Source organism: Columba livia, chromosome 1, assembly GCF_036013475.1.
Source record: "Columba livia isolate bColLiv1 breed racing homer chromosome 1, bColLiv1.pat.W.v2, whole genome shotgun sequence".
NCBI classification, from domain to species: domain Eukaryota; kingdom Metazoa; phylum Chordata; class Aves; order Columbiformes; family Columbidae; genus Columba; species Columba livia.
The window spans coordinates 127941472-127953498 of NC_088602.1; the positions used below are offsets into that span (position 1 = coordinate 127941472).

A 12027-nucleotide genomic window follows, 5' to 3' on the forward strand; every position below is an offset into this window, starting at 1 on the left:
TTAAAATGGAGCAACACAAGTGTACACAGACTCTCAACAGCTTAGGTTTCCTATTTAAAATACATCAAACATAATCGAGTCTGCTCTAACCTCCTCTTCTTTCAGTTAGCACAAAGAGTTTTAAGAGATAAATATCTATCTATCTATCTAAACCTGGTTATTAGAGCTATTTTTTAAGTTGCTGGTACCTGACAACCATTTATAAGAATTCTAATGATCAGAACTGACTTTCACAGAAGACATTTCAGGCATCGCTCGAAGTGTTACTGTATTCTGCCAACTGAGATCTTAAAAACTATTACGGGACCCAAACCTACTATATTCAAGGTCAGTCACTGATTTCACTGAATGCAACATAAAAACTTGCATATATAAGTAAGTAATTCAGCAGCCTAATTCTGCTGAAAAGGCTCTTTCCAAAACGGCTTTTTTTTTTTTTTTTTTTTTTTTAATAAAGGTCCTACAAAAAGACAAATCTCAGAATGCCAGATGTTCCCTACATCATTCTTAACAGCTTAGATACCATTTTCCTCCTGTGCTTAGGTATCTGAACTTAAAGTGTTCATGTTTCTTGCAATATGCTTGGCAGTAACATTTTCTTCCTGGTTTCAGTAAGTGAGCATTACCTGTATATTAAACACAAACTATTCGGGGAAGCCCTGGATTCTAACTGCAAACAAAAAAGTTCAGGCTAACAAACACGTGGAGTAGAGTATTCCTTTTGTTTCTAAAACATCTGGAAAGAAATATTTGATACATTCTAGAATTCAGAAAGTTAACTCAAAGACTACATGGACAACCATGAGCTAAAAAGACGTGCCTAACAGAAAAATGGCTTTGCAGACACTCTAGTCAATCTGCCCTTGAACATGAACACACACGGGCACAGACAACAGCCCCGATAAGATCTCGGGCCTTCCATGACATTATTAATAATTCTCCATTTTTATCTGGAACATGTCTTCTCAAACTCAGAAAACTACATTTGCTTTTATTTGGGATTTCAGGACTTCAACAGCTCCTGTGATCATTTTGCACCTTCACTTTCAGTCTCTGAAAGTTTTTATTTAAAATAAATCCTTGAAAATGAGCATCTTCATTTCGTATTACACAATTTCATCTGATTTCTATTATGTTGCCTCTCTGTAGGATGTTCCAATGTTTCTAAACATCAATGACACCATCTAACTTAATCAGCTGTAAAGTTCCTTCACGTATTCTTCCATACTGTACTTATTTGCCTAGCTTCCCCTCACCTCCCAACTTGCATATAGATATATTTCCTTAAAGTCAGAAGCAAAACTGAAAGGATTTTCATTTTCTTCTCAGAGGTCTATTTGCCATCTCCCTGTATGTTTTATACCACCATTTCGTTTATTGAAAATACAGGTACAACAATTCTGACTACCTCAACCCCTCACATTTTTCTCATTCTCTTTAGTTCTATAACTCAAGAATTATCTTTTATTTATGACAACCCTTACAAGCTTTAGCTGTAACTTTTGGCTGTGCTCATTTCTGACTTTCACGATAGGTCACTTTGCTGACTAACCCTCTCTTCGAACTTCTGAGTAATCTGTACACTTAAAAATCTTTTCAAAACAGTGGTTCCCCAACTACTGGTGAAAAATTCAATTACCATATCGAGAATTTTATCTAGCCTGCATCTACTGCTAGCATCTTTAGATCTAGTCAGTGTGAGCACACAAATTATTTAAGACTAAAAATATAATAATCCTATATCAGTTGTTACAGTAATCTAAGGATTGTTTCAGGATGTAGCCTTTCCCCCCAGACTAAAACCACAGAAACAAAACAACTTCAAGTCACCTCTCACTCATCTTCAGTAGCTTTGCTGTGGCTTAAGTGAAGAATCTTTCAATGGTCACTTTAATGTTGTTTTTTCATAGCAAAAAGTAAATCCTAGATCATCTCTGCCCTATCAAAATTCATGCTACTTCTGGTGAAAATCTCTGGTGGTTGTCATGGAAATGCTCTACCCATCTTTTCTTTCCTAAAGATAGCACAGTATTTTCCACAATTTTTGGATACTCCTGTCTACAGATAACAACGTCTGTTGACCTGGTGAGGAGTTTTCATGGTGTATTCTTTGGCTTTTTGTGCAGCATCACTCAACCCCCATATGACACTTTCTTATCCTCAGTTTGGCAGACACAAAAACATGACTTTTAGTAAAATGAAAGCCACTATCTATTCCTGAATGTCTATGTTTCCCTCAGGAAATTATGATCCTCAAATTTTTCACTGATCAAGACAAGTACCCTACCAAATGTGGATGTGTTCTAAGCACACATTTCTAGGAGGAAGGAAAAAGGCTGCATTTCTCCTTGCTCATCAAGTCAAAGAAATTTGGAGGCACTGAGAAATGTGGATTCATTTACTGCTATGACCTACCTTGTCCCAAGCAATCATCTAGATGGGGCAAAAATGAACTCCCTGACTTCTTAAATCAGATATCACTGTCACTAGACTTAAGGGCTTTGCTAGAAGGAATTCCATGTGACTAATACTCTTGGATATTCCACACGTCAGAGACATCCAGATGTAAAAATAAAGGCCTTACAAATCAAGAACTGCATAATGGTATATATAACCCAGATGACTGAAACTAAGATTACCCAATACATTGCTGATTTAAAGACTGTTAGAGACAAAGCTTCTTTCTTTGGAATTAGGGGCGGGAATAAGAAAACAAAAAAAAATTATTTCAGAACTGTAGACCTGCACAAGAAATTCTGCCTTCCAATGTAAATACACTGATAGGGGAAGACTTGAAAAGGAAGGCGAACAAGGAGAATGAAACAAAACAGTGTAGGTGGATTAAAAAAAAGTGATCTTGAAGATCCATGACCTAACATACATACTACCAGTCTACATCTCCTAACAGAAGCAGTTGTCAGAAGACAAGCACTCACTGGAGGCATACTTGTATATTTGTGGCAGTACCATCAAACTGCTCTCTCTCTTTCAGATGGCCGCCAGAAAGACAGTGAAAAGATACAAGAGATACTGTCAATCCTGGAAGAACAACCAGTGTTGGAAATGGCACTGTCAAGACTGAACTCCAAGCAATGACAGAAGCTGGAATTATTCAAGGTAAGAAATGGTTTGGCTATACTATGAAACCTTTATTTCCAAGGAAACTTTGTGTTTATTTATCGGCTCTGCCATGGGACTCCAGACCCCCTTAGAGAATTAAATCATCCTTCTTCATACCGTGCCAAATAACTACAGCACAGCCTGGACAGATGTTCTAGCAATTCACTGATCTCTGATTACAGGATACATCATCTTCTGACACTCTTAGTGAGAAACTGGAAAACCTATTCAATTTTAAAAACCTACCCTGAAAGTAGCACTTAGTCAATCATTAATCTTATAAACACACTCCCTACAAATCCAAACTTTTGGCCACAAATGTGTTTTTTTCTCCCATGAAGTGCACATTTTTGAAAGGCCTTCCAATTTGCTTTTTTGGCAATTCTAAGGCAACTAGTTCAGGAAGCTAACAGAAGTATTTAAATCTTGTGGAAGTAAACTGTCAGCTTTCTAGGAGATGAAAGATAGCAAAAGGTCTTCATAATAAAACCATGAATAATATAGGGCATAGAATGATAAAAAATATCACCTCAGATTAATGCTATTTCCCTGGAAAAACTTCTAGAGCAAGATCCTACATTTGCCAACATCCGAGGGAGACAAAACCAAGTCTCTACACTATTGACGGCGTTATCTGAGGGAAAAGAAGAAAATTCAGAAAAATCAGCAGACTGACTTCTCTCTTCACTGCCACCTCCTGGTGTTTGAAAAGCCAGCTCAACCAGATAAACATTCTGGTGAAGCTGTTTCTGCTTCTTTTGCAAAGCTATTTGACAAGCATACAGGGGGTGTATGGACAGGGGGTGTATGGACATGCCCATCAGTAGAAACACCTGTATCACCTGAGGGGCAGTGGTGTTACTTTCTAATTGCAAATTTCTTCAGAATCCTGTAAAGCTCAGGACATCTAGAAGAAATGGTGTTTAACCATCACAACTATAAAAAGCTACTGCTCAAGCACAACACGGCCAACTTCTTTGCTTAACTTGCTCTAGCTGTAAAATGTGATTGGGAAACATTTCTCACAGGCACTCGAAAAATCAACATTTACAGTATTTGTGAAGACCAGCAAAGTACTAGGTTTTGCCAAAGATATATCAAAACCTAGCACTAAGAAGGAAACAAAATGATCATGTGAATTTCATCTTCTGTGGCTGGGGAAAGCTGCAGCAGCAGGCACAAGTGCTGCTCACTAGGAGAATGAGAGACTTCCGTTTATGCAGAATAGCAGAGACGCACAGTCTTGTGTGACGGGCAACCATCACACAAGAATGATGCAGAAAAACAGAATCAACACCTTCTGCCATCCAAAAGGCCCAAAGATTAAAGGAGCTTCAAATGGAATATAACATTCAAAGACAAAAACTGACGCCCCTTTTAGGGACCTTCTGTCAAGAAGTGGAAGTAGCAAGGGGACTTCTTCATGGAATTGCTGCCCATCTCCCTGTCTTTCAAATCTGCTTTCTTATGCAGGCTTGCTAGCCTCACTTAGGGTTTTTTTCCATGGCCAGTAGGCCTTAATTGACAATTGTTTCTGTTCTATCATCTTTATAAACACATGAAATAGAAAAGCAAGTATTAATCCACTTAATCTATGGCAAATTCAACATGTTCTAGTTCTTTGGCCATTCAAAAGTTGGACCGCTACTTGCTTGAGACAAGGCCAATTTTAAAACTTGTGACAATTACTACAATCCCTGAAAAGACATACAAATTTACACAACATGGAACATGAAAGCATCGAAGTTCAATATCGACCATTTTTCTAACATAAAAGATATGCTTGAAAGCAAACAAAAGGGAGGAAATAAAATAGACTGCATTATCTGAACAATGCTGATACAGGTCTGTAGGGATGTCACATTTCAAGAATACGATCTCATCATCTTCCACCAAAAAAGGGGCAGCAAATGTGGTTAAAATAAAAATAATAACTATATCAGAAGTATTTTTTGCAAAATTGCTAATCTTAAAGGGTTGATTTATTACACTCCCAGGTAACACTCGTAACGACCTCTGTGCTGGCAAAAATTAGGGGTTTTTAAGAGACATGCCTTAAGTCAGGCCAACACCTGCTGGCCAGGCCTCTGATATTCTGTTTTTACACTAAAAAACACACATGCACACACAGAAAACACCACAAGGAAGCAGACCCCTGATTGAAGTTAAAAAAAAAAAAAAAAGCACCACAACTACAAACTACTAACAGAAAGAAAATTACTTGCTGATGTCTCAAAAACTGATCTGGCACATCAGCGTACACCATCAGTTAAGCGCACTGACAGCCATACACCTGGTCACATAAATCGATCTTTATAAGTTTGAGGATTATGGGGTTTGGGTTTGTTTTTAAGAAGCACCACTGAAAAGTTTAAGTAGTAATGCATTTACAAGGTTTATTGGTAAACAATTTTATCAAAGGCAGGTGGGAGCTGGAAATCGATAAAAGATTATACACAGTATATCTAGCACTTCACCATACATCTACTATCACAAAGGTATTTCCAAGATGTTTTAATTTCCATTTTCTTTAAGATCCACTTTGATTTGAAGTAAGTTTTTCAAAGTTCCAGAAAGCTTTTAACTCGAGCAAGAGTGCGAAAAACACAAACTCAAAGCCAGGTCAACTTAAAAGGAACACAAACTCATTAACTGAGCCTTTCTGATTTGAGTTACTGCATTAAAAGTCATTGCAGTGCCATAAATAAGTTTTTTAAAATAAATAAATAAAAATACCACACTGTCCTGATTTCTACAACTCCACAGTCCACAATCAACTTGAAACCAAAAAGTTCCCACAAGCCATAAAACAAAGCAGTTAGTGATGAGGAATTAAACTGCTCAGCTGCACAGGATTATACTAACATTAAAAAATAACTTCACTTTAACATACCCATCTGCGCAAAATAGCAAAAGCAATTATTCCTGTGTTCCAACCTAAGACGTAAACTGTTTTTCTTTTAAACCAGAGACTCATTTTTATTTTGATGAAGATTGTAACACATCTTCCCTGCACAGAACAAGCTGACGCACACGTATTTTCTGTAAGGCCATATTTAAAAACCAGACCATTTGAAAAACAACAGTCATGTATCATTTGACACTATCATCTTTCAGAAAAAGTCATGCTAAAATGCCCTAAATATTCTTTACAAGAGAACAAGAGTGTAACTTTCAGCATTTTGTATAATGAAAATAAGAAATTCCAAACACTTTCAAACAAATTAGGTTAAAAATAAACTAAATTATTAATCGACTTTGTAGTTTCAAGTAACTTTTGTTTGGGGTTGTGAATGATAGAATGCACTGAAACCAAACCTACTTCATGCTTCCCCTGATGACAAATTTGCCTTCAACAAATGTATCGGTTGCTGTGACTCAGCATTATGGTAGATACGTGTGCAAAAGCACAAAATAACGATAAGTCAAATTTCTACAGATTTCATTCCAGCTTTGTACATCAGCAACCAAAAGAATCACATAATACTGCTGTATTGGCCACATCAAGCCAAAAACCACAGGAACTTTAAAGCTTGATGATGCTCATTCTGTCTCCCTCATCTCCTTTAAGCCTAGCATCACCCTCATCCACAGCACATTGACAGACACCTCTTTTCCTTTCTGATCCTTCTGCAATACAAAAAAAGGTAAAACAAGAACACACAGGTGTAAAGGACATAATTATGTGGAAGCTATACAAAGGAGTCCTGCAATCCCATCCTGTTTCAGGCAAAAATCACATCACAACAGTCTAAACAAATCACAACATTATCTGACTTGACTTAAAAGTGAGTTGTGGTTTGTGTGCCATCAAAAGGTGGCTTGTTTGCCCAAATTATATTTTCCTATATCAACAGGTGAATTTTCTTTCAATTATAACCTTATCACTAGATTTAGTAGGCTTACAATGCCTTGTTTGGAGATAAATACATTCAGGATGTTTAGCCACGGGATATTTATTTCTAAAATCAGCATATCATTTACATATAATCTCAACTTTATTTCCAGACTGTAAAAATATAAATAAAATAAAATAAAATAAAATAAAATAAAATAAAATAAAATAAAATAAAATAAAATAAAATATCTGTGTATGTGTCAAACTGGTTAGTTTCTCACAGAACATATGAATCCTCCTGCTGAGCCTGGCAAGCAGTCTGAACTACCAAATAAAAACAGAAAAAGATAAAAGAATTACTCTAGATCTTAAGGAAGGCTGCAGCACCTGGTGACTAGCTAAATCTTAAGTTTTACAGCATACTCTTAAAATTCAGAGTGTATTACTCTCTATATACATGCAGGAACACAACCATATTTCTTTCAATTCTAATGCTTTTAACTTCTGCCTCCTCATGACATTAAGCATTAATTATGTCCCAACAAAGTATCCACTTCATCCCAATTTAAATTTTTTTCTACGTCACTGAACTCCATTTACTCCTGTCTTACATGAATGGATCAACATAAGTGACAATGCGATGTCCAATCTACCATTACTTCCTACCACTTTTTCACACCTTCTTAACATCCTTTTTAAAACAATCCTGGTGAAAGGAAATTTACTGTATGTTACCTGCCTTACACTACCACCACTTTTTATCCTCATCATGAATTATTAATATTAAGCCTGCATAATATTTAAAGCAGCTCAAGACATTCATGAAGAGGCATAATATAATTGAGTTCTACTGTTCTATAGATTTTATATTTACCAGAGTTTTTCACTGAGTGTTTTGTTTAAACTTACCTTTGCTGTTTTTCCAGAGTTCCTCAACCTTCCTCAAAGTAATTTAAAAGTACTGATATTTCTATGGGTCTTGCATCCTGCTGCTGCCATTTTGTATCTTGAAAACCCCATATTCATCCTTGGAATTAACACAGAGCAGTTTAATCCATTACTTGCTCGACAGACTTCAAAAGCTGTAGCAGACTAAGGATGGATTTCTTGTTCAGAGCAGAAAAAAAAAAAATGACTTGCTATCATACCGCTGTCTCTTATCTCTGTAGTTTACATCAGCATTTTTTTCATTAGTATTATTATAATATTTAAACAAGGATTTCCGTTAGGCTTTAGCCCCTTAGTACGAATCCGAGTAATCTTCATATCAGTTCAACTTTCACTCTTGCTCTCTGGAAAAAAGAGGTGGTCTGACCTTATAACTTGTTTGTCTATTGCATCATACCAGAATCTCCTGTTTAGATATTTCAGTCACTCACAACATTTCATCAAGTGAGTAACTCCTTAAAATGTCTTATTTTTCTTTACTTGCTCCTAGCCTACTAGGCTCCCTCACACCCCCATTCCCTTTGGCCTTCAGAATTATTTAAACAAATCCATTAAATTCAGCTATTTGCTACTGCTATTTTATTTCCTCTTATGTTTCCAACTTACATTAAAAGCACATCACTTTTTTTTTTTTTTTTTTAGTATGCTAGATTTTATGCTTTTTCACATAGACTTGACTTCCATTTTTCTGGAAGGCACTGTTTAAGATCCATTAACCTCTCACCTCTTCCTACAAAGTTATGTTTTCCAACATAGCAACTTCTTTACTATCGCCTTTAAAGGTACAGTTTCCTTTTGTGTTCTTAAGAGTATAAGTTAAGCCCCCCACTTTGCCTCCTCCAGGACTTGTAAAACAGTTTAGAAGAAAAATTCCACAATCTCGCGGAGAGACAAACAGAAAGATATCAAAGCAAGCCTGCCAGATACAGGGCAGTCTAAAACAAAGCATACCATTCTGTTCACTTTAGCTTATTCAACAAAAGTGAAACAAAACAAAAAAAAAAAAAAAGAGAGAGAGAGAAAAAAAAAGAAAAAATAAAGAAAAGAGCACTGTATTGAAACACTGAAGTTGAAATAAGACTATCAAACAATCTGGTTAAATAAACATTTACACTTAAAAGCCTCTATAAAGAACCTTTCAGAAACTGCTACAACATCTGACTGTAGTACTTTTAGTTCTCACAGTGTCTTTGGTCAGTGCTGTTGAAATGGGCTGTTGCTGCCTTTCCCTTTCTAAATCGACTAAACTGTGACTTCTCCAGGAACCAGCACTCAGTTGAATATACAGGACCACATAAACAAGCCAGATCTGAAGACACCAACACAGAGAATGTAACATCAGAAAAAAAATCAACAGAAAGAGCACTGAAAGCAGAAGATAAACAACCTGGTGTAGTGCTAGAATGAGAGACGGATATAACAAAGACTCTGGTTACAAGTTTTAGAGTGGGGGAGGGGAAATCCCAAGCCCCCAAAATAGCCACGTTTCTTGGAAGTGAAGCATCATTGCACTCGTTTGAAAGACTATGACAAGAGAACCCATTCTGAGAAAAACCTCACACTGCATGTCATCTTATGTTACCATGCCTCAAGCTACTCTTAATTTTCCCTGTGCCTATAGGTATGTCTAAAGGGTAATTAAAAGGTGCAACCACAGTTCAAGTAGAAACAAACTTGTTATGAATGAGCTAGCTCACATGTCAACGCACATGGTAACGTTGCAGGGAGAACAACATAATGAAGTGTCAATAAAAATAAGGGCAGATACACCAAAGATTATTTTGATTCAAACCATAACTTTACACAGTGTTCTATTAACTATTCTATTCTAACTATTAATTGCCACAGGTATATACAAAATAGCTTTAAAATAACTAGTTTATAGGGATAAAATTGCTATCCCATTTCCAGACAGCTCATAGACATATCCCAAATTTGTTAAGTCCTTTGTTAACATTAAGCAATCAGAGCAGAAAATACACCAGCAAACAAAAAAAATCCAGAGAAACAGCAGCTTGAAAAAAAGGATAAAGAGACTATTAAACACAACCATTCAGCAGCATTTGGGAATTCTGCAGAAACAGCAGCCCAGTATTTTCACAGCTCATGACCTATCTTTACAGCCTGGAGTTTCAGTTTTCATGAAACGCCCTCAAGAGGCAAAGCTTAAAATTCTCATTACATGTATTCTTGTACAAGCAATACAAATTCCAAGATTATGAATGGATGAGTTTCTGCTGGTTATAAGATCACCAGGGAGATGACAACTGGAAGCGGCCACCATGGCCACAGAGAAAGCGCAAACCCTTCATCACATATAGCTAGCCAAGGAGATAATGTTATAGCTGGGATAATGTAAGGCTATGAGGTGATGTCTGCATGGAGAACATAAAGCTTCTGTAACATCAACTAAGATCACTAGGAAAAAAAAAAAAAGAAAAAGTACAAGCCTCGAAGACCCAGGAGAAAGTTTCCCTTCCCCTCCCCGTCGAGCTGAGGCGCTGCCTCTCCTCACACCCCGTCCCGCCGGGGAGCAGCAGCAGCAGCGAGGAAGCCCGTCCCTGTGGCAGGGACTCCTCCGAGTCCCCGAGCTACCCCGCCGATTTCTAAAGCCGGAGGGCGGTCCGCCACCGGCACAAGCCCCGCCGCCCGCCCAGCCAGGAGGGGGCTCCCGGGGCAGGACCAGCCCTGCCCGCCGCCCGCCCGCTTCCCGGGAGCGGCGTCTGGCCCGCCGCAGCCCGTCAGCTCTTCCCGGGCGGCCGGCGCGAGGCGACCGGTCCCGGCCCACGCGCGCGGCTCCCGCCGCGCCGGCCGGCCCCGCCCCGCCCGCGCGGCCCCCGCCTGTTGCACGCGCGCAGACCGGGGACATCCGCAGCCGGCGGCACCCGCAGCTCGGGCCGAGGCGCCCCCCGCCGACTCCCGCACGGGGACCTGTCCCTCCTCCCGCGCCCGGGCCGGCCCCGCTCACCGCTCGGCTACCGTTATCCCCCACCTTCGCCGGCGCGGCGTGGGCCCGAGACTGAGGCCCCCCCCTCCCGGCGGCGCAGCCCGCGGCGCCCCGCTCCCCGTACCTGCTGCCGGCGCGGCCCGGCCCGGCCCCGCGCTGTCTCCTCTCGGGCCCGAGGCGCGCGAGCGCCGCTCCTTCCCTACCTGCCTGCCCGGCGCTGGCTGGCCACGGCAGTGCGCACGCGCGCAGCCAGCTGCGCAGCTTCCGGCCTCGCCGCAGTGCACTCTGGGAAGGAGAGCCCTTCCGGCGGCCCCCCGGGCCGGGCGTGGCGAGCACGAGCACGGCCGGAGGCGTCCGGTACCCGTCACAGAATCACGGACTGTTCGGGATTAGAAGGAGCGTCAGCAGATCATCCAGTCCAGTCCCCCTGCCGGAGCAGGAACACCTAGATGAGGCTACACAGGAACGTGTCCAGGCGGGTTTTGAATGTCTGCAGAGTAGGAGCCTCCACAACCTCCCTGGGCAGCCTGTTCCAGTGCTCTGGCACCCTCACTGAGAAGTTTCTTCTCATATTTAAGTGGAAGCTCCTGTGTTCCAGTTTGCACCCATTGCCCCTTGTCCTTTCGTTGGTTGTCACCGAGAAGAGCCTGGCTCCACTCTCCCGACGCTTACTCTTTACCTATTTACAAACACCGCGTGGCAGCGGCGCCCTCCTCAGGACAGCGGCAGCGCCGGCGGCAGGCCGCGGCTCCAGGGAAAACTAGGGCTCCCGGCATGCAGAGCGCGGCCGCGCAGCCGCAGACGGGGTGCGCAGGGACGGCCGCCGTGCGCAGCGGGCGTGCCGGGAGCTGTAGTGCGGCGGGCAGCGCCGCCGCAGCCGGGAGGCTCTGGGGCGGGGGAGGAGGCGCCGCCTCCCCGCCTGAGGGGCGGTGGCGGCGGCCGGGGCCGGGCGGGTCGCGGGCACGGAGTCAGAGGCGGTGGCGGGAGGGCGCTGGCCTGCTGTGGCGCAGCAGCCGCCAGTGGCCGGGCGGTGCTAGGCGGCCATGGGCCGCAACCTGCCGCCCGGCAGCGCTGCCGCAGGGGAGCGGTGAAAGGCAGAGAGTCCTCCCGGAGGCATTTACAGCCCGGGGTAACCTAACGAGGTGACATTTCCACTGTAGTTAATGCTTTCTGT

The 12027-nt window shown here is 41.5% G+C and overlaps 1 protein-coding gene across 3 annotated transcripts in view; it reads right to left on the bottom strand.

Moving 5' to 3' along the window:
• The window catches only part of KPNA1 (karyopherin subunit alpha 1), a 61148-nt gene extending 50015 nt beyond the window's left edge, over nucleotides 1-11133 (bottom strand). For 2 of the 3 annotated variants that reach the window (XM_065050027.1, XM_065050028.1), the window contains exon 1: nucleotides 10978-11133. The gene's annotated coding sequence lies outside the window, so the exon portion shown is untranslated. Of the gene's footprint in view, nucleotides 1-7867; nucleotides 8046-10977 lie in introns of those variants that run through there. The other variant, XM_005506267.3, reaches the window with a different exon arrangement.
• Between the last annotated feature and the right edge of the window lie 894 nt (nucleotides 11134-12027).